At 43.8% G+C, this 22,790-nt stretch overlaps 1 long non-coding RNA gene across 1 annotated transcript in view; it reads right to left on the reverse strand.

Annotated features, from left to right (window-relative positions):
• LOC116527313 overlaps positions 1 to 4,527 on the reverse strand; it is a 16,797-nt gene extending 12,270 nt beyond the window's left edge. Inside the window, exon 1 of the long non-coding RNA XR_004258488.1 lies at positions 4,459 to 4,527. This is a non-coding gene — a long non-coding RNA (uncharacterized LOC116527313). The remainder of the gene's footprint in view (positions 1 to 4,458) is intronic.
• Positions 4,528 to 22,790: the final 18,263 nt, after the last annotated feature.

The following is a 22,790-nucleotide window of genomic DNA, read 5'->3' on the forward strand; positions in this document are numbered from 1 at the left end:
TGGGCACCGAGCTGTACCGCTGGCTCTGACGGGCACCAGGCTGAACCACTGGCTTGGACAGGCGTGCAGGCTGCACTGCTGGCTCTGACGGGCACCAGGCTGCACCGCTGGCTCGGATGGGCACCAGGCTGCACCACGCTGGCTCTGACGGGCACCAGGCTGCACTGCTGGCTCGGATAGGCATGCAGGCTGGGGCTGCAGTTGTCTTTGGTGTGTTGTTCTCAGGCAAATCCTCCCCAGCTCCCAGAGGCACCTCCCAAAGGGCTTAAAATCAAGCATAGCAAAGCCCCCCACCCCTGTTGCCCATCTCCTAACAGGTGCCATGGAGCTCTCCACGGGACATCTATGGCACCAGGTCCTACAAATGGGAGCCAGGGCCAATGTCACCATCTCCTTCTCTGTAGTCCAGTGCCTGACCATCATGCCAGGAACAGTAGGATCCAAGTAAGAGATGTGTGGACCTGTTAGGGATGTCCCCATGGGAGGGCCACCTGCAGCCTTGGGGTAAAGAGCTTCAGGGACCAAAACAGCCTTGCCTTTCCATTGTCCCAAAGGTCTCCTTCCTCTCCTTCCTTTTTTCTCTTCCTGTCTTCCTTCTTCTCCCTCCTTTGCTTCCTCTCTTTCCCTTCCTTCCACCCTCCCTTCCTCCCTTCTGTTCCTCCTCCCATCCTTACTTCCTCCCTTCCTTCCCTCCTTCCTTTTGTCCTTTCTTTCAACCAACACTGAGAGAGCTTCTCTAAGCCAGACCCTGTGATGAGTGCTAGGGAGAAATTACAAATCAATTTAGTAAAAAATCCAAAGCAAACTCAGAAGAGGAGAAAGGAGATGGCTTCTGCCAGTTGCCCTCTTGCCTTAGTATGGACATGGATGCCACAGGGGCAGGTAGACCCTCGGGGCAGGAAGGAGCCCTAAAATTCCACTGCTCTCAGCACTTGGGAAACTAGCCTTCAGCGAGCGTGTTTGGCCTTGCTTTGCTCTGACATCCAGGATCTGGCCAGCCACAGGGCGATCCGGCTGGTGAATGTCCTGCCTGCATCACAGCGTGGGGACCGGGGCTCTTCACGGTGGGCTCGTTTGCTGTAAGACACGTGCTCTTCGGGATGCAAACTCTGATCGCATTTCCAGGCCAGAGCCTTTCTGGTGCATCCGTGACTCTCTCGCCATGCCATGGATGTCCCAGAGGTCCAGCGGCCTAAAGTAATTATAAATTAATTTGGTATCTGCCTTCCAATAAACCCAGTAGCAGAGGGGCCACGTGGCATTGGCCAATCTCCATGAGTGAGCCTGGTGTCCCAGAGAGTGGACACACAAGGGAGAGGCAGGGATGGGACAGAAGCTCTGAGCAGACGAGCGTGGAAGAGTCCAGGCGTTCTGAGAGGGTGACAGAGCAGCAGCAGCCAGCCAGGTGGAGGAGCAATGCCTAGAAATGTCCAGAGGCCAAGAACACACCCAGGACCTTGCCGGGGTGTGCTCCTGGGGAGACGCAGGGTGAGTCCATGCCAAGTTATTTCCACCGCTGAGACAGGCCCATGCTGGAGGTTGTTGCCTGAAAATCTTCCTCTCCAGGAGTTTCACTGAAGATGCAAATGTGTTCAAAGCTCAAGAGTCAAGAAGTGATGAACTTCGCACCTGCTCATGATGAACTTGGCTTAGGCCAAGTGCCCAACCAGGGCTCCGGTTACGTAAGTACAGGGGTCAGTAGCTCCTCCAGCTGCCTGGAGCCCGCTCTCATTCCTAATGGAGAAGGCCATGTGTTACAGTGGTTGGACTCAATTTCCAGACCCTTCATATAGATGCAGAGACCTTGTGGAGCATAGCAAGGTAGAAAGGTAAACTTCATAGCCCATTGCTGTTCATGCGTTGCTGTCCCGCCCATGTCCTCAGCAGGGACTCACTGGGTCTCCTAAGGAAAGGACCGGTGGCTTCTGCTCAAGCCCCACCCTCATACACAGACCCTCTGCTTCCTCTCCTGGCTGTCTGGGTACCCCACACTGCAGGCTGTGTGGTGGGCCAGCCCTGATGGGGAGACATACCCAGGAAAGCAAAGGACTGCAAGGCACATGGTGAGTTGGTGGCAAGACTACGGCTCTGCTTGGTGCCCCTCCAGTCAACTGGGAAAACAAAACACTGAGCTATGTGTGTTTCCCCAGACATACCATGTGGGCTCTTCCATGCTTTGCAGTAGAACTCCTACTTACCCTCCAAAGCCTAGCCACCTCCCATGGGAGACTCAGCATCCTCTCGCCGCTGCCCTGTGGAAGGTGGAGCCTCCGGTTGCTGTGGCCGCTAAACACTAGTATCCATGGGCTTCTGTGACTGGGCACTCGGGGGCCAGGTCTCACATCGGGCCCCTAGGCCTAGGAATGCAGTGCTAGCACCATATGTGCTTTATGAAGGGAACTGAACAGGCTACCATGTGACCTGAGGCAGATTCTGATGGAGCAGAGGGCAGAAGGTTCTAGACCCCAGGGACTGGCAGGATGTGAGTGGAGGGGAGGGCAAGTACACAACACCAGACCAGGGGAGGGGCAAGGAGAAGATGGCCTTGGGCCATCAGAACCCAGCAGAAGGACCGAAGTGCCACGGACCAGCTGCCAGGGTTCCAGGAGGCTGAGAAGGTTTCAAAGAGAATGTACAAGAGGGCTCCAAGTCCAGCATCCAGACCCCCGTCCTGTCCTGGAGCTGCTGTTGGTCGCAGGAAGTCAAGGCTCCTTCCTCCCATCTGACAGCATCATCAAGAAAGGCCAGGATTGATTTTTCCATCTTTCTGCACTATGCCCACTTCCTAATCCACAGCTGGACCCCGTGGCCAGGGCAGTGGCAGCTCGGGCTTTGTTGTGGATTTCTAGAGCAGCACCTCATTCCTAAGAAGTCAGTTTGGAAAGGAGTTTCCCAGCACAGACTGTGTCATCACGCGCTGCTTCCATGCCTCTAAGGGGGACTGCGGGAGAAGCTGCATCCCCAGGCAGCCGCTCACCCTCCTGACCAAAGCCCAGGTGGGTCTGCCTGGCAGCGGCCCTCCCTGTGCCTTGCTAAGCCTTGAGGCAGAGAAACCATCAACCCCACAGCCCCTGCCTAGGGTTGAAAGCTCCAAAATGACCCGCTCATCCCATGACTAATGAGCACATGCCCGATTGTGGGGAGAAACAGAGCCCTCCTATGAGGCATCTCAGAGGACCTGGACAGACTCCAAATCGCAGTGAAGGGGGGCAGCCAGGGCAGGAAAGTGGAGCCGTTGGCAGGTGTCCAGTCAAAGGGCACAGCAGGCCAAACTCCAGGCCTGGGCAGGAAGGCTGAAAGCAAGGAGGGGACCGGGAGCCGTGAGGTGGGCGTTGGGAGCAAGGGAAGCAGCTCAGAAGGAAGGCCCTGTGAGCAGTGAGGCCGCTGGACCTCTGAGACATCCACGGCATGGCGAGAGAGTCACGGATGCACCAGAAAGGCTCTGGCCTGGAAATGCGATCGGAGTTTGCATCCCGAAGAGCACGTGTCTTACAGCAAACAAGCCCACTGTGAAGAGCCCTGGTCCCCACGCTGTGATGCAGGCAGGACATTCACCAGCCGGATCGCCCTGTGGCTGGCCAGATCCTGGATGTCAGAGCAAAGCAAGGCCAAACACGCTCGCTGAAGGCTAGTTTCCCAAGTGCTGAGAGCAGTGGAATTTTAGGGCTCCTTCCTGCCCCGAGGGTCTACCTGCCCCTGTGGCATCCATGTCCATACTAAGGCAAGAGGGCAACTGGCAGAAGCCATCTCCTTTCTCCTCTTCTGAGTTTTTGGCTTTTTTGTATGACAGAGTCTCGCCCTGACACCCAGGCTAGAGTGCAGTGGCGCAATCTCAGCTCACTGCAACCTCCGCCTCCCAGGCTCAAGCAATTCTCCTGCTTCAGCCTCCCAAGGAGCTGCCATTTTTATCTTCCCTTATGTAAATCAGAACCACATGAGTAGTTAACTTTAACAGGCCAGACAACTGGGATTCCTAAAAGTTCAGACGATTCTGTCAAGTAGAGTTCACAAGCCATTCCCGAGACATGCCAAGCGCTCATATACGCGGTCTCCTAATATCTGCTTTCCCCATTTGATAACTGAGCCACATGTAGTGACTTGTCCGTGGTCACACAGCTGTGTTCATGCTGGTGTAGCCCCAAATCTGACTCTTCTTTCATGGTACCCCAGGAAGCGTTCCTGTCTCAGGAGACAGAGGCACAAGGTGTTTTTGTTTTTGTTTTTGTTTTTTTGAGACAGTGTCTTGCCCTGTCACCCAGGCTGGAGTATAGTGGCACAATCCTGGCTCACTGCAACCTCTACCTCCCAAACTAAGAGATCTTCCCACCTCAACCTCCCAAGCAGCTAGGACCACAGGGACATGCCACCATGCCCAGCTAATTTTTGTGTTTTTTGTAAATACAAGGTCTCACTATGTTTCCCAGGCTTGTCTGGAACTCCTGAGCACAAGTGATTCACCCACCTCGGCCTCCCAAAGTGCTGGGATTACAGGTGTGTAATCATGCCCAGCCCATGAAGCATTTTTAAAGTAGTGGAAAGGAAATGCCCACCTCCTTCTCATTCACCGGATCTAGGTGTGGGAAGTGCTCTTGTCCCAAGCATTGTCTTACGGGCTCAAAGTAGGACATGTGTGTCAAAGGCATGTCTTGGAGGGGCAAGTGGGGTCTCTACTACTGACATTCTAGAACCAGGGACCCCAAAGAAGCTTGAGTTCCTAACTTGAGGACCACAGCTGCACCCCTGTCCCCCAGGAGGGACTACATCAGCATTCAGCCAGGACTGCTGGGGTCCTGTGGGTGATCTCATCATGCTTGTGTTTTGAGGGCAGCTGAGCAGTAAGGGCCTCACTTCTAAGAAATACGGTTCTAGTGAACCAGCGAGGCCACATGCAGCTTCCTGGGAGCAGATGCATGACCTAATCTAAACACCCCCTGCCACTGCGGATTGGTGCTAAGAGAATCCACACAAGAAGGCTCATGAAGAAGGCAGCATGAGAATCTGACTTGGGAAGGCGACCACCAGGAAACCCGGGCTCCGCAGGTCCTACCAGGCCTGCAGCTTACCATGGTGGGTAGGAGGTCCTGGCCAGGGGAATTCTGGCTCTGCTGGCCCTGGGACTTATGACTCTTAGTCATCTAAAGCCCAGGCAGCTGCCACCTCCAGCTCCTCTCTGATTAAAAACTCCCAGGGGTAAAGATGAGATGGGGGGAGCCCTAGTGAGCGGTGAGAGGGGAGCCCAGTGTTCTGGCTCTGCAGGGTGCCCCAGCTGTGCCATGCTTTCCAGCAGAAACGCAGCTGGAGGACAGGGCGCTGTGACATGGCGAGACCTGTGCAGGCAGAACTGATCACGCTCCTCTTAAACAGATGTGGAAACTGAAGCTCAGAAAAAGGGCATGGCTTGCCCAGGGTGGCACCGCTGGCAGGGATCCTGAGTGTCCCGTTCTCTGCTGCTTCCAAGTCCTTGGGGAGCCACAGGGTAGCAGGCCCAGGTGTGGGACCCCGAAGGGACTTGGCAGTGCACTCCCTGGTAGCTTCTCTGCCACACCCCACATCTGGGATATCCCATTTTCCCCAGCAGAAACGAATGTCCCAGACCATGGGCTCTTGTGGCAAGCATGGTGACATTCCTGAGCTGAAAAAGTTTATTTTCTTTTCTCCACATTCTCATTTCTACCAGATTTTCTTTATTAAGCAAATACTGATTTGATCATGTGGAAAATAGCCATGGGCAGTGGCTGTGTGTAATTCTTTAAGATTCCTTGGGAGAAAGAGATGACTTTTGCTGGAATCACATCCAAGTGCTTCCCAGATCCCTGGTCCCATGATTGGGAGAGTTTCCTGGTTCTGACTCTGGGCTGCAGCTTGGCTCCCAACCTTGGGCTACCCCTTGAGCATCTCCCAGGGACTTCCAGATAGCAGCTGCTTTATCAGCTCCATTTTTCCCAAGGGCTTCTGCCTGAGAAGGGTAAATTTCCTGGCGTGGTCCATCCCATTGGAACCACCATTTTCACTGGGGCAAGCCACTGAATGGTGAGAGAAGCATAGACACCTACCAGCTGGCCACACGGCCCCACGACCTCTCCATGCTCACGGCAGCTCTCTTGTTTAAACATCGTTTGCCCTTTATTCTGGCCTCTTAGACATTGTCTGGTTTCAGATTCCGCCCACATCATAGGTCTTGACCAAAGGTACCTTACAGAGTGGGCTAAATATGACTCTCTCGTCAGAAAGACCCAGGTGGGTGGAAATCCTGGGCTGTCACACATTACCCCAAGCTGTGTGACTGGGGACACACATTTAGCTCGAATTCCCCCATCCACAACGTCGGCAAACAGGCAGGAACTGCATCACACAGTTGGGATTGCTAAAGATGATAAATGAATAAAGATGATAAGTGCCCACCCCCTAGGAAGCCCTCAGTAGAAGCTAACTAATATAATAGTGGTAACAGTTGCTATTAATAAGGAAGCTGAATTATTTGATTCATGCCATTTGGTACCAAAGTAGGAATGCTAGTCTGAAAACACAAAAGCTGTGGGTTCCATTCATGGCTACATGGCAGGTGGCAAGCCATCCTTCCTCCGTGAGCTTCAGTCTCTTCCTTTGCAAAGTAAGGGACTTGGAGGAAGTGACCTCTAAACACTTGGTGTTTTGGAATTGAAGTTTTTTATGTGAATGTCAGGCAGAGTCCCAAGAAACAAATGGCTGCCTGAAACAAGTGATTTCAGGGAAATTTAATGCTGGGATTATTTACCAAGGTGAGAACAGGATTCAAGAAAACCAGCAACGACTGGCATCTGGGAGGTTCCTTACCACTCGCTCAGTTTGAAAGGGCAAGGTGGGGCACAGTTAGTTCCACAGCCTGGCCACCATTCTGCCCATAGCAGGGGGCTGCCGGACACGACCCGGGCCTTTGAGGGAGAAACACAGCCATCACCGTGGGCTGGCTATGACAGTGAACATCCCAGCCTGGCTCTTCTCCTGCTTCCCATCCGGTCCAGTGTATCCCGTTGTCCAGACCAAGCAGAATTCACAGAGCAAGGGAAGCTGTTGAGGCAGTCCAAACTGGGCCAAGGCAGAAAGCATGGTAGGAAGAGGTAGAAAGACATTCTGAGAGGGCCAATGGAAGGTCTTCCCCATGCCTAAGGAGGGAGAGGCAAAGCAAACCAAACCTCAAGAAGTCATCAGAACAGAGGCGTGTTAAGGTGCAGGAGATGGCTTTGAACTAACAACACCTGTTAATTATCTGAATTCAATTTGAGTTTGTAATTCTTCCCAACAAAACAGAGATTAATCTTTCTTTATACCAGCTGGAGGTGTGCCATTTTCTTTTTCCTCTCACAATATTGCAAGAGTGGAAATGTGCCTCCACTTTTCTTATTTATCAAAAGTTAATCATTCATTCATTTCCCTTCCTAAATACTGCATGTGGCCAAGAAGTTTAAAGTTGCTCCAACCTTACCTTGCAATTAGCAAGCTTGTCTGAATGTGAAGATAAAAAGGCAGTCTCATATTTTAATCATTACGCTTCAACAAGCCACTTCAGTCCTCTCTCATAATGGCCTGAAGTGACCCAACACCAAGGAAAAAAAGAAATGTTTAAAAAATTAGACCATATTGATGAATTGCAGATTTATTGCAAAGGGTGGCGGTTCATTAGTAATGTGGAATTTCCAGGGACCGAAATGGGACAAGCGGGAAAGATGCCAGCAGGATGAATTGGGCACCAGCATTTCCAATTAGTAATTGTATGGCCATGTGACAGATAAATCAGCTTGGGAACGCTTAGGAGATTTTGAGAATGAAGGGAGAAGAGGATGAGTTTTGAGCAGAGACAGAAATGAATAGGGCCTAAATAGGACTGTACCCTTCCTTCTCCTTAAATTCAACGACTGCTGAGGGCCCTTCTGTGCCAGGCCATGGGCCACATGCTGGGAAACAGGAGTGCCGGAGCCACCCCACTCCTCAGAAGCAGCTCAGTCTCACAGGGAGACAAGTGGCTAAGATGGTATGATAGCTTCACAGAGTGCTAGTGACGCCAGGCATAGAGGTCCCCAGTCCCAGCTAGGGTGCCAGGAAAGCTGCTGGAGAAGGCGGCACCTAAGTGGACAGCCAAAAAACGAGAAGGGATTAGCTGGTCCTTCTAGACGGAGAGATAGTGTTCAGCAGAGCGAGGGCACCATGGGCAAGGTACAGAGTTTCAGAAAATGACCTTCAGAGAAGATGACTGAATGCCTTGGAACCTTGTAAGCCACAGCATGGATTTTATCCTTAAGGCATAGGGAGTCACTGAAATCTTTGAGGAGGACGTAACAAGATTAATTTGGAAACATGGCTCTCACTACAGAATGCTTGATGGACCAGACAGGACCAAGAGTGGAAAAAGGAGAGCGACTGTGAAGTGCTGGCCAGCAACCCAAGCAAGTGAGGAGAGAGGCAAGAACCACAGTTTGTCTGGGGTGAAGGAAAGGGCGTTTCCTGGCTACCTACAAGACCGCGCTCATGCAGCTGAGTCCTGGAAAGTGCTAGAAGCTGAAAATAGACACAAGGTCTCTAAGATATCCCATACAAGGCTGAAAAAGAAATCAAGCACCCATGACCATAGATAAGGTGGAATAAAGTACGGATAAAGTGTAATAAACTGAGAAGCCACAAGATTTCCCATCATGAAGTCAGCACATGTGAAATCAGCACAAGTGATTGTCCATGTGAAATCAACACAATTAACATTATAGCTGACATTGTGTTTTCGTCTATTGCATTTTTTTTTTTGCAACTACAAAGGAGCTTCTCTTACACTCCCAATATTTCAAAGGTAACTAAAATGGGCACCAGGTAGTACCCTTTGCTACCACACCCCACCACTTTTGCCAGAAACCAGAGACACACTCTTGACACCTCCCTTTCTCTCATCCCCATAGCCAATCCATCACCAAAATGCTCCGTTTTGTTTCATAAAAACCAAGAATAACATCATCCTGTCTATTTTTCTCCTCCTCAACTGCCGACTCTCGACTTGTCCATATGCAATTGTATTTATTTACTTCTGAGTTTCCTCTGCCATTTCATTGTCTGTCTATGCATAAATAACACACTGTTTTACTAGTAGAGACTTACTATTCTTATGTCTTACTGTATCAAATGTCTAGCCCTCCACAAAAGCCCTTCATTTTCAGGATTTTCTGGCTCTGCTAGATCATTTAATCTTCTAAATCAATGTTAAATCAACTTGCTTAATTTCAGGGAAAAAAATGGTATTTTTATTGAAATAGTAATACATTATAAATTAAATTTAAGAAAAGAGACATCCTATCCATACAAGTAGATACGGATATACATGGATATCCATTTGTCCATGTTCACTTTTTGTTTTATAGATTTCTTCATAAATGTGTTGCACATTATTTTGCTAGCTTTATTCTTAGCTATTTTATTAGATTTTTACTGTTGTAATTATACATATTTGCTAGTCTATATCTGCTAAGTGTTTTGTTTGTATATATAAAGATTACTGATATTACCTTATAAGGCAATTTATAAATCGTTCTATTGTTTGTAGTAGTGTTTTTTATCAATTCTTCTAGTTTTGCAGGTAAACAATGCTGTCACTTACAGAGATGGTTTTATCTTTTTCTTTCCAGTTCTTAAGTGTCTAATTGCTTTGCTTTAATGCCACCAATATGCTGTTAAGCCGTAGTGTGGATTGTAGGCATCTTTGTCTCTTTTGCTTTTTTCTGGAACTGCCACTAAGTTTCCCCCATTATAAGAAGCTGGCTTTTGATAGGAGTTATATAATTTTTTTAAAGAAAGCATCCATATTCTTTCATTCAGTTTTTTTTCTTAATCATGCATGAGTGTTGAATTTTATTAAATGCTCATTTGACATCTGTTGAGATGGTGATAGAGTTTTTCTTCTTAGACTTTTAATATACTGAATGATATTAATAGATTGTCAAATCTTTTTTTGTTTCTATCATAAACATCATGTGGTCAGAATGAATTCATATTTAAATGAGATGTTGAATTCTACTTACCATTATTTCATTTAATACTTTTGCGCTGATGTTAATATGTGAGATTGGCCTGTGATTACTTTTTCATGTTACATTTGTCAAGTTTTGGTATCCATGTCATACTCATATCATGTCACTCCTTTTTAAATCTCTAGAATATTTTCCACTGGGTGCAGTGGCTCATGCCTGCAATCCCAGCACATTGGGAGGCTGATGCAGGTGGATCACCTGAGGTCAGAAGTTCGAGACCAGCCTGGCCAATGTGGTGAAACCCCATCTCTACTAAAAACACAAAAATTAACTAGGTGTGATGGCGCACACCTGTAGTCTCAGCTATTTGGTTGACTCAGGCCCGAAAATCACTTGAATCCAGGACATGGAGATTGCAGTGAGCTGAGATCACGCCACTGCACTGCACTCTGGCCTCGGTGACAGAGCAAGACTCCATCTCAAAAAAAAAAAAAAGCTCTGGAATATTTTTGGTAGCATGGCAATTTTCTGATTTTTCATGATTTGGTAGAATTTTTCTATTAAATTATCTGGTCATAGTGCTTATTTGTAAAGAAATATTTTTACAACTTTCTCTATTTCTCTATTTCTGGTGTGGGAATGGGTCCTGATTAAACTTTCTATCTGAACTGGGGCCAGCTTTGATAAATTATATTTTACAAAAAGTAACCCATTTTATTTAAGTTGTCAAATTGAGTTGCAGAACATTCTGCTAAATATATAATCTCATATTATTTCCTCTCTCTTGAGAGTGATTTTTTATGATCTCTGATTTTGTGTACTTGTACTTTATTTGTTTATTAATCTGGGTAATGGCGTGTCAGCTTTGTTGCTGTTGTTTCCCAAGAACAAGATTTATATTTTTCTTCTTAATTCTGCTGTGGATTTTTTCCCTACATTTTAATATGCTTTTATTGTTATTGATTTTTTTCTTTTTTCTATCAGTTTACTTTGTAGCTCTTTTTTTCTAGATTTTTGCCTGGGCGATATATTTTCATTTTTACTATAATAAGTATTTACTGCTCTGAATTTTAGAGCACAATTTCTGTATCCAGTTCACCATTGATGGGCTCCTGGGTTGATTCCATATCTTTGCTATTGTGAATAGTGCTACAGTGAGCATGCAAGTGTGTGTCTTTCGGTAGAATGATTTGTCTTTCTTTTGGATATATATCCAGTAATGGGATTGCTGCGTCAAATGGTAGCTCTGTTTTAAGTTCTTTGAGAAACCTCCAAACGACTTTCCACAGGGGCTGAACTAATTTACATTCCTGTCAACAGTGTATAATGTTCACCTTTCTCCATAGTCTTTGCCAACATCTGTTGTTTTTTGCCTTTTTAATAATTGCCATTCCGACTGTGGTGAAATGATAACCAGTTGTAAGTGGGAGCTAAACACTGGCACTCATAGATGTACGGATGCAACAACAGACGCTGGGGACTACTGTGAGGGAAGGGAGCAAGGCTTGGAAAACTGTTGGGTACTACGCTAGGTACTTGGGGGATGGACCTATTCATATTCCAAACCTCAGCATCATGCAATATGCCCAGGTAACACACCTGCACAGGTACTCCCCTGAATCTACAATAAAAGTTGAAAAAATTTAAAAATATAAAAAGATTAAAAGATATCTACACTCATATGTTTATCACAGAGCTATTCACAATAGCAAAGATATGGAATCAACCTGAGTCTCTATCAGCAGATTATTGGATAAAGAAAATGTGGCATGTGTGTGTATATATATATATATATATATACACACACACACACACACACACACCGTGGAATGCTGTTCAGCCCTAAGAAAGAATGAAAGAATGACTTCACAGCAACATGACTGACACGGGAGGCCATTATCTTAAGTAAAACCACTCAGACACAGACAGACAAATGTCACATGTTCTCACTGAAAAGCAGGAGCTAAATAACATGTACACATGGACATAGTATGAGGAATGAGATTCAAAAGAGTGGGAGGTGGGCAGGAGTGGAGCAGATGATGAGAAATTACTTAATGGGTTCAATGTACATTACTTTTGGTGATGGACACCTCAAAAGCCCAGACCTCACCATTATGCAATACATCCATGTAACAAAATTGGACTTGTACCCCTTAAATTCATAGATAAAATAAAACATATAGTGAAAAAGTCTTATCAGGAGAGATAAGAGGCTGGATGCAGTGGCTCATGCCTATAATCCCAGGACTTTGAGAGGCCGAGGTGGGTGGATCACCTGAGGTCAGGGGTTTGAGACCAGCCTGGCTAACATGGTGAAACTTTGTCTCTACTAAAAACACAAAAATTAGTGGGGTGGCAGGTGCCTGTAATCCCAGCTACTCAGGAGACTGAGGCGGGAGAATCACTTGAACCCAGGAGGCGGAGGTTGCAGTGAGCCAAGATCGCGCCATTGCACTTCAGCCTGGGTGACAAGAGCAGAACTCCATTTCAAAAAAAAGAAGAGAGAGAGGGAGATAGATAAGAGAGACTTCTTACTAATTAGCCCCAAGAAATATAAAATAGTCAACTCTTATTCATCCTCACTAAATGTAAACAGATCTGTGGTAATAAAAATACATAACACATCACATAAGATTCAGGTTGGAGAAGAGCAAGTGGATAAGAGGCCCCTATCATAAATCTATAAACACTGAGAACACTTTAAGAACCATCAGAACCAAACTGTGGGTGCTCTCCCCAGGGATGCCCATGCTTTATGGTATCCATTTATTCGACAGACACCTTCCGAGTATCCACTATCCTTCGCTGGAACAAAGAAGAGAGACACAGTCCCAGCCCCCTGGAACTCGGGCACACAGGGCAAAGCTTTGTTCTCTGCAAGAACCCTCACTCAGTCCTCCCTGGCAAGAGCAGGTTGCTGCTGGAAGCAATCTCGGAGCTGCAAGGACAAAATTGTCCTTTGTTTCCTTGGTTGGCGTCATTTCTCATTCCCAGTTGAATATGGGCTACACGATTTTTAAAAGGTGACCAAGAGGCTGTCAATAACGCAAGGGGAAAAAGTGGTAAAAGGAGAAGTGAAACTCAGAGAGCATCCTGAGGGCAGTTTTGTGCTCCACAGAAGGGAGGGCGCAGGGCATAGAAGGAAAGTCAAGCTCAGCGGGCAAATGGGCAGATGGCTCTAGGGATGCAGGAGCCAGGAAGCCAGCCCAAGCCAGCCTCCATCTGAGCAGTAGGAGGGGCAGGACAGAGGATTCCGGTCACTGTTGAAGGATGTGGCTCCTTCCTTGCTGGACTGTAAGCTCTTTGTGGACACAATTGTCACATCTGCCCCCTCTCCAAGACTCTAGCAAAGGCCTGCAGGAGAGTGACCTAAGAAAGCCGTACTGTGATATGGATAGCAGAACTTCAAATGGCTTCTCTGCCCTAGACATCATGAATTTGTGGAAATGGGTGATTGTGAGAAATCTCAGGGCAAATAAAAGTTTTCCTTCCTTCATTCTTTTTTTAAATTTGTGTTAGTATATTAATTTTACTTTAAGTTCTGGGATTCAAGTGCAGAACGTGCAGGTTTGTCACACAGATATACACGTGCCATGATGGTTTGCTCTTCATTCATTCTATGCACCTTGTTTGAACGCCTTCTCTTGGCCAAGTATTGGGCTGTACTGGATTATATCCCTTTGGGTGGAAAATCTGTAATATAGATGAAGAGGGAGGTGAGAAGAGGACTAAAGGGAGCTTGAGTATGTGGTGTTTCAAATATTCACAGAGAAAAGAGGCTTGGGGAGCCCAGTGGAAGGCACGGTCCCTGCTGGCTGCAGGACTGAGGAGGGATTGCATAAAAGGATCCACCCATGATACACTGAGAGGGAGGGGCTCAGGCAGAGGAGGAAGGTTTCCATAAGTAAGCCAAGAGTTCCACGTCAGGGTGGGAAGAGGTCAGAGGATGGAGGACCGCATACCAGGCTAAGGGGTCTCACCCACTGTGGCTCCTCATCCACTGTGGCTCCTTAACTCTAGTGTCCACATTCTTACTCAGTTCTTACCTCCATCTCCCATAGTCTCACACTAAAATTGACTCTGGTCCAGTTTGTGTTTCAGTCTAACATTTTCCTCAAATTATTGACTCTTCTCTAGATTCGCCTGGATTTTTTTTTTTTAATGAGTACTAACTTAATCTTTAGCAATAGCTGTTTAAAAACAAAAAACAAACAAACAAAAAAAAACTGCAGGATGGGCAGGGCGTGGTGGTTCACTCTTGTAATCCCACTTCTGATGCAACACATTTCTGAATAAAATGTGGGGCAAGACGAAATCAAAAGTGAAACTAGAAAATATTTTGAACTGAATGAAAATGAAAACAACATAAGATTTGCGAGATGCTTCAAAAGGGAAATTTATAGCACTAAACTATATTAAAAAGAAAAGAAGATGGCTGGGCACAGTGGCTCATGCCTGTAATCCCAGCACTTTGGGAGGCTGAGGTAGGTGGATCACCTGAGGTCAGGAGCTCGAGACCAGTCTGGCCAACATGGTGAAACCCCGTCTCTACTAAGAATACAAAAATTAACTGGGCATGGTCGTGCGTGCCTGTAATCCCAGCTACTCAGGAGGACCACTTGAACCAGGGAGTTGGAGGTTGCCCTGATTTGAGATCATACCACTGCACTCCAGCCTGGGCAACAGAGCAGATCTCCCTTTCAAAAAACATAAAATAAAATAAATAAAAATGGAAGGATGTATTGTTGTATTTATAGTACCTTTATTTAGATGTAATTAACATGTGATAAATTGGGCTTAAAATAGAATTGAATGAGTTTTGACCTACATAAATATCCCCAAAACCGTCACCAGAATCAAGACACCAAACATATCCACAGCCCCAGTGTTTCCTCATGTTTCATAATCTAACCTTTTCCTTCCTCAATCAGACCCACATTTCAAATCATTACTCTCTATACACTTGCAATATCTACAATATTAGATAAATTAATCATACAGTATATTTTGTCTGTCTTCTTTCACTCGTCATAATTAAGTTGAAATTCATCCATTATGAGTAATGTATCAATAGCACATCCCTTTCTTGCTGTATAATTCATTGTATGGATATAGTACTACAGCTTGTTTATGGATTCACCTGTTGATGGATATTTGGGTTGTTTTGAGAGATTACATTTGTTTGGGAGATTACAAATAACGTGGCTATAAACACTTGTGTACAAGTCTTTGCATGAATGTATGCTTGCCTTATTCTTGGATAAGTACCTAGGAGTAGAAAGATTGGATCATGTGATACATGTACGTTTGTTTTTTTAAGAAACTTACAAACCGTTTTCCAAAATTCTTGCACCAGTTGCATTTTCATAAGTTGTGCATAAGAGTTTAACGTGTTCCAGATCCTTGCAAACCCTTGGTATAGCTAGCTATTAATCAGGGTCCCCTAGAGAAACAGAACCAAAAGACATGTATATAAATGTAAAAGATTTATTTGAAGAATTGGCTCGTGATTATGGAGGCTACCAAATCCAAAATCTGCAGGGTGGGCCAGCAGGCTGGAGACCCAGGAGGAGCCAGTGCTCACTGCATGTGTAAAGACAGCCTGCTGTGGGATGCTGGCTGGCTGGGAAGAGGTCAGGCCCTCAGCTGGTTGAATGAAGCCAATCCACTTTATGGAAGACAGCCTTCTCAGTGTCCACCAGTGTGATGTTAATCTCATCCAAAAACACCCTCAGAGAAGCATGCAGAATATTTTACCACATAACTGGACGCTATGGCCCAGACAAGTTGACATATAAAATTAATCATCACAGTTAGTCTTTTAAAATTTTAGCCGGTATAATGGGTGTTTATCCCATTTTTGTTTTAATTTGCATTTTTATAATTAATAATGTGGAGTATTTTTTCAAATGCTTATTTACCACTTGCATATCTACTTTGAAGAAGTGTGTATTCAAATGTTTTGCCCACTTTTAACTGAATTTTCTTATTAGTGAGCTTGAGAATTATTTATATATTTTGGATATAAGTCTTTTACCATACAGGTGACTGCCATAGTCTACGTCTTATGTTTTCATTCTCTTCTGAAAAGCATACATTTTTAATTTTGATAAAGTTCAATTTATCAATTTTCTATTTTTGGGGTCATGTTTCTGGTGTCATAGCTAAGATATCTTTACTTAACCCAAGTCACAAAAATTTTCTCCTATTTTTTTCTCTAGAACTTTTACACTTTTATATTTTACATTTAGATTTATGACCCACTTTGTATTAAATGCTGTCTATGGTTCAAGATATGGCTTGAAGTTGCCTTTTTTTCTTTGATCTGCCATATAAATTTTAGAGTGAGCTTGGTCAACTTTTACAAAATACGTCTGCTAAGATTATGACTGGCATTGTTTTGAAACTATTCATCAATTGTAACAATATCCAGTGTCCCAAAATATAAGCATGGTATATTTTTCCATTTATTTGTTAATTCGTCTCAGCAATTTTCATGTACTTCAAAGTATGTGCCCTTACTTCTCCCATCAGCCTTGTTCATAAGTATGACATATTTTAGGTGCTATTGTAAATAATGTTTCCATTTCTGATCCTTCATTGCTAATCATAGAAAGACGATTGTTGTATGTTGCTATTGTGTACTGAAACATTTCTAAATTCAGTTACAGCTCTGGTAGCTTTTTTGTTGATTCCATCTGACTTTCTACATAGATAATCCTGTCACCCATGAATAAACACACTTTTATTTATCGTTTTCCAATCTAGATGCCTATTATTTATTTATTTTGCCTTGCTGGACAGGCTATTCGCTGAGTTCAGTGTTGAATAGTAGCAGTGGACATTCTTGTTCCCTATCTTAGGGGAAAAGCATACAATTTTTAATAATAAGCATAATGTTATCTGTAGGCTTTTCATAGATGCCTTTTATTGAGTTGAGGAATTTTCTTCTATTACCACATTGCTGAGAGATGTTATCAGGGATGGATGTCCATATCTACTAAGATGACTAAATGGTTTTTCTTTTTTCACTTGTTAAGTTGATGGATTATATTGATTACTTGGCAAATATTAAAACAACCTTGCATCCTGGAGCTAAAACCCACTTGGTTATGGTGTATGATACTTTTTAATGTACTGCTAGATTCAATTTCGGAAAATTAGCTTTACAATTTTATGTCCATGTTCATGAGTGATTTGAGTGTGTAGTTCTTTTATAATGTCTTTACCTGATTTCTGTCTCAGGGTAACGCTGACTTTAATGATTCAGCTGGAAAGTACAACTTCTTTAAATTTCTTGAAGAGTTGATGTAGAATTGTTATTATTTCTTCCTCGAAAGAGTGATAGATTTCACCAGTGAAGCCATCGGGGCCCGTAGTTTCCTTTGGGAAAGTTTTTATATTTAAATTTAATTTCCTTAATATATAAAGGGCTAGGTGGCTCCGTGGTGCAATGGATAGCTCATTGGACTTCTAATATATAAAGGGCTATGTATATTAGGTATTTTTCTCTTGTGTAAACTTTGACACTTGCTGTGTGTTTCAAGGTGTTGGTCAATTTCATCTACACTGTCAAATGTATTGGCATAAAGTTGTCCGCAAAATTCTCTTACTATTCTTTCCCACCTGTAGAATCTATAGTGATGCCACCGCATTTATTTCTGATATTTGTAATCTGTTTCCTCTCTCTTTCTTGATCTACCTGGCTAAAAGTTCATCAATTTTATTGGCCTTCTCAAAACCAGCTTTGGATTCGTTGATTTTTCTCTGTTGTTTTTTTCTTTCATTTTTTTTCACTCACATTTATTACTTCCTTTCTTCTTTTTACTTTGGGCTTATTTCTCTAAGGTGGAAGTCGAGGTCAATGATTTGACACCTTTCTTCTTCTTTTTTATTTTTTCCTTGACAGAGATTTGCACTGTTACCTGGGTTGGAGTACAATGATGGGATCTCAGGTCACTACAAACTCTGCCTCCCAGGTTCAAGCAATTCTCCTGCTTCAGCCTCCCAAGTAGCTGGAATTATAGGCACCTGCCACCATCCCTGGCTAATTTTTTTTGTATTTTTTTAGAAGAGACGGGATTTCACTATGTTGGCCTAGCTGGTCTCGAACTCCTGACCTCAGGTGATCTGCCCACCTCAGCCTCCCAAAGTGCTGGGATTACAGGCATGAGCCACCGCCCCTGGCCATCCTTTCTTCTTTTTAATACAGTTTAGTGTTATAAATTTCCCTTTTGAAGCATCTCACAAATTTTACGTTGTTTTCATTTTCATTCAGTTCAAAATAGTTTCTAGTTTCACTTTTGATTTCATCTTGCCCCGCAGTTTATTCAGAAGTGTGTTGCATCATTTAAAAATATTTGGCGATTTACCTTTAATCATTTCTAAGTTAATTCTGTTATGGTCAGAAAATATAAGTTGTATGACTTAAATCCTTTCAGACATATTAAGGCTTGTTTTCTAACTCAGAATATTGTCTATCTCGGTAAATGTTCCACAGGCACTTGAGGGCAAGGTGTATTCTATTATTATGTGGAATGTTCTTTGTCACTTAGGTTAATTTAGTTGATAGTGCTGTTAAATATTCTATATTCTTTATTCTCTCTTTTTTTCCATTTTTTTCTGTTAATTTTTTCTGTTAACTCCTTGGAGTTATTAGTTATGCCAGTTTTTGCTTCAGGTATTTTGAAGCTCTGTTATTAGGTCTGTAAAGTTTAAGATTGGTATGTCCTCGTAATAAACATATCTTTTTATTTTTATGAAATGACTTTCATTGTCCGTATACATATTCTCTGCTCTGAAATCCGCTTTGTCCATTATCGACATAGCTATTGCAGATTCACTTTGCTTTCCTTTTTAGTATTAACATTATATACCTTTTCCATCTTTTTACTTCTGACCCACCTGTGTATTTATATTTGACATGAACTTCGTACAGACAGCTCTCAAATTCTTTCTGACACCAAATAGGTGGTACTTTTCCAACACCAAGTCTCCAGTTTGCTGATCCCCTAAAACAAACTGGGTGGCGTACAATTCAGTCCTGTTCTGACACTGGCCACCTAGAGTTGGCATCAGACCCCACAGGTTTAAGGGCACAGCCCCACAAGACTTGCCTCACTTCAGATGCCAACCACAAGTACTTGGTCCTCGGGCTATCAGCACGTCTGTCTGACTTGGCTAAAAGTTTGAGAGTCCTCACAGTCTCCTCCCCTGAACTCCTTGCCAGGTTTTATGATTTGCTAGAGTCAAAGAGCTCAGGAAAATTCTGTGTTTGCTATTAGTTTATTATAAATGATACATATGAATAGCCAGGTGAGGAAGCTCACAGAGCAAGGTCAGAGCGCAGGAGCTTCTGTCCTGGTAAAGTTGTGAGCACCCCCCCAGCACACAAATTTGTTGGAAGCTCCTGAGACCCTGTCATTTAGGTTTTTTATGGATGTTTCATTATATAGGCGTGATCGATCAAATCACTGGCCATTGGTGATTGAACTTAACCCCTGATTCCTCCCTCCTCCATGGAGATTGGAGGTAGGGCTGGAGTTTCCAGCCATCTAATCAAGTTTCGGTCTTTCTGGTGACCAGCCCCCCTTCCGAATCTACCTAGGGGCTCTGCAGCAGTCCTCATTAGCATAATGCCAGGCACAGTGGAAAGGGGCTCATTACGAATAACAAAAGTGCCTATCAACCCCTTCACCCAGGAAATTCCAAGAGTTTTAGGAGCTGTCTGCCAGGGACTGAGGACAAAGACCAAATACAGTCAGCCCTCTGCGTCTATGGGTTTCAAATCCATGGGTTCAACCAACCGTGGATCAAAAATATTCAGGAGGAAAAGATAGGATGGTTGTGTCTGTGCTGAACATGTACAGACTGCTTTTCTTGTCATTATTCCCTAAACAATACAGTATGACAACTATTTACATAGCGTTGACATTTTCTTAGGTATTATAAGTAATCTAGAGATGATTTGGTATCCGTAAGGAGTCCGGGAACCAATCCCTCAGGAATACTGAGGAATGACTATATATATTTCCTATTGTGCCACAGCAACATAGGGTTGGTCTTGCTTTTCTATGTGATTTGCAATCTCTGCTTTTTTCCCTGCCTCCTTTTGGATAAATAGGTAATATTAATTAATATTTTTATGATTTTATGTGTTGCTCTTTTTTTAACTTCTTAGCTATAACACTTTGTTCTGTTATCTTCGTACTTCCTTTAAGGTTTGTAATATATGTGTTTAACTTACCACACCTACTTTTGGTGGATACTAACCCCTTTACCTATAATATAATGTTATATTAGTATACTTCTATTTTTACCCTCCCATTCTTTTTGCTGTTCTTGTCATATATTTTAGTTTTTATGTGTTAGAAACCCTATACTACATTGTTATTATTTTTCTTTGAACTATCAGTTATCTTTTCAAGACATTTAAATAATAAGAAACAAAAATTTATGTATTTAGTTACCAGTTCCAGAGCTCTTCACTTATTCGTGCGGGTCTGTATTTCTCTCTGGTATTCACTTCGTTTTGACTGAAGGACTTCCTTTTACATTTCTCACAGCATAAGTCTGCTGGGATGCATTCTTTCAGCCTTGGTCTGGTTGAAAAAAGACTTTCTTGTGCTTTAGTTTTTGAAGACATTTTCACTGAGTATAAAAGTCTAGGTTACTAGATTTGTTTCCTTCCCATACTTCCCTAAATTTTCTTCTTGGTCATAGCTTCTGATGAGACATCTGCTTGTTATCCATATATTTGTTCTTCTATACAATTGTCTTTTTTTCTCTGACATCATATATAGTGTGTATATATTATATCTAACATAATACCTACATAATGTAACATACAAGTTAGATATATGTATGTATATATACATTATGCTTCTTGAAATGATACCACAATTCACTGATGGCTACATTTGTTTTATGTATTATTTATTACCATTTCTTTCTTTAATTCTTTATACATCTAATTTTGAATAGTTTCTATTCTTCAAGTTTATTAAAATGTTCATCTGCAATGTCTAATCTGCCATTAATTTTATCTAATGTATTTTTTCATCCCATATATTTTAGTCTTCAGCTCTAAAATTTTAACGTGGTCACTTGTTAATACTTTCCATGTTTCTACATAATTTTAAAAAACATAAAGTTATCATGCTGTCTTAATATCTTTGCCTGCTAATCCAAGCATCCTGTGTCAGTTCTGGGTTACTTTTCACTGATGGATGTATATCCTCATTATAAGATACAGAAGCTAATTAAAACTGGTTAGGGGCCAGGCGCGGTGGCCTGTAAATCCTAGCACTTTGGGAGGCCGAGGAAGGTAGATCACCTGAGGTCAGGAGTTCGAGACCAGCCTGGCTAACATAGTGAAACCCCATCTCTACTGAAAATACAAAAATTAGCCTGGCATGGTGGCAGGCACCTGTAGTCCCAGCTTCCTGGGAGGCTGAGGCAGGACAATCACTCGAACCTGGGAGGCAGAGGTTGTAGTGAGCTGAGATCGCACCACTTCACTCCATCCTGGGAGACAAAAACGAAACAAAACAAAACTGGTTAGGTGGAACTGAGAGTGCTCAGCCTAGCACTAAGAATTATCTTCCTACTTAGTCAAGACCTTTCTGCCCATTTTACCTAGTTCCTCATGGATGTAGAGGTTTCCCAGTCTGGCTAGTCGATGTTATTCCTTCGCCTGGCTGAGTGCTGGGTATTGCTACTCAAATCCTTTTGGGTGGCTCTTTCCCCAGCCTCAGAAGCCTTCCTCATGCATAGGATTCAGTTGCATGCTCAAGGGGACCCTCTGCAGATCTCAGGAAGGTTCTCTCTCTGCAGCTGTCCTTCTTGGCCTTCCCTTAGTCTCCTCTTTGTCTGCTCATCTCAGGGTATCCTGGCCTCTCTCTGAACATCCTTGAGAGATGAGTGGAGGCCTGGAAACTCTCAAGGCAGGAAGATTAGGAAACTGTAGGGCTCTCTTGGTTTGTTTCCCTTCTTTCACGGATCACTATCCTTCATTGCTTAATGCCCAGTGTCTTCCAACCCAATGTTTCATGTATTTTGCCTTGTCTTTGGTAGCTTCAGAAAAGAAGGTAAATCCAGTTCCTGTTTCTCTGTCTTGAGATTAAATGCAAGTCCTAGATAACTTTGTTGTTGTCATTGTTGGGATGAAGTCTTGCTCTGTCACCCAGGCTGGAGTGAAAAGGTGCGATCGGCTCACTGCAACCTCCGCCTCCAGGGCTCAAGCAATTCTCCTGCCTCAGCCTCCTGAGTAGCTGGGATTACAGGCACCTGCCACCATGCCCAGCTAATTCAGATACTATTTTTAATAAAAAGCCACAATGAGGTAATCAAGGATTTGAAGGGAAATAATTAAAAATCTGAAACCTGAACAATCCAAGTGTAAGAGGTTCCCAAATTCAGTGACTCCTGCCATCATAATGACCGCTAGGTTGTGCAGCCCGGGGAAGGAGAATCAGGAGGAGACCAAGAATGGAGGCAGCTGTCAGAAGAAGGATTCCACTCGGAGCTCAAGCTTTCATCTTCCCTTGTGCCTTCTCGCTGATCCCTTTCTGTTCCCCTGGCTCCAGCCTACTGGCAGCTATGATCATGCCACAGAAAGCCCAGTGCTCTCCTCTCTCTTCCTAAATCTCATCTGAGTAAATGTGTCCCTTTCCCATTCTTAAAGAGGCATGCGTGTTGATTTACTTATTTAAGGAAGATGATGAGCTGAAATGTGCAAAACAAGTCATGGAGCACAATAGCTTACAGCGTTCTGCACCCCAGGAAACTCTGCTGCCTTCTTGA

Source organism: Sapajus apella, unplaced genomic scaffold, assembly GCF_009761245.1.
Source record: "Sapajus apella isolate SASKATOON/1434 unplaced genomic scaffold, GSC_monkey_1.0 scaffold54, whole genome shotgun sequence".
NCBI classification, from domain to species: Eukaryota; Metazoa; Chordata; class Mammalia; order Primates; family Cebidae; genus Sapajus; species Sapajus apella.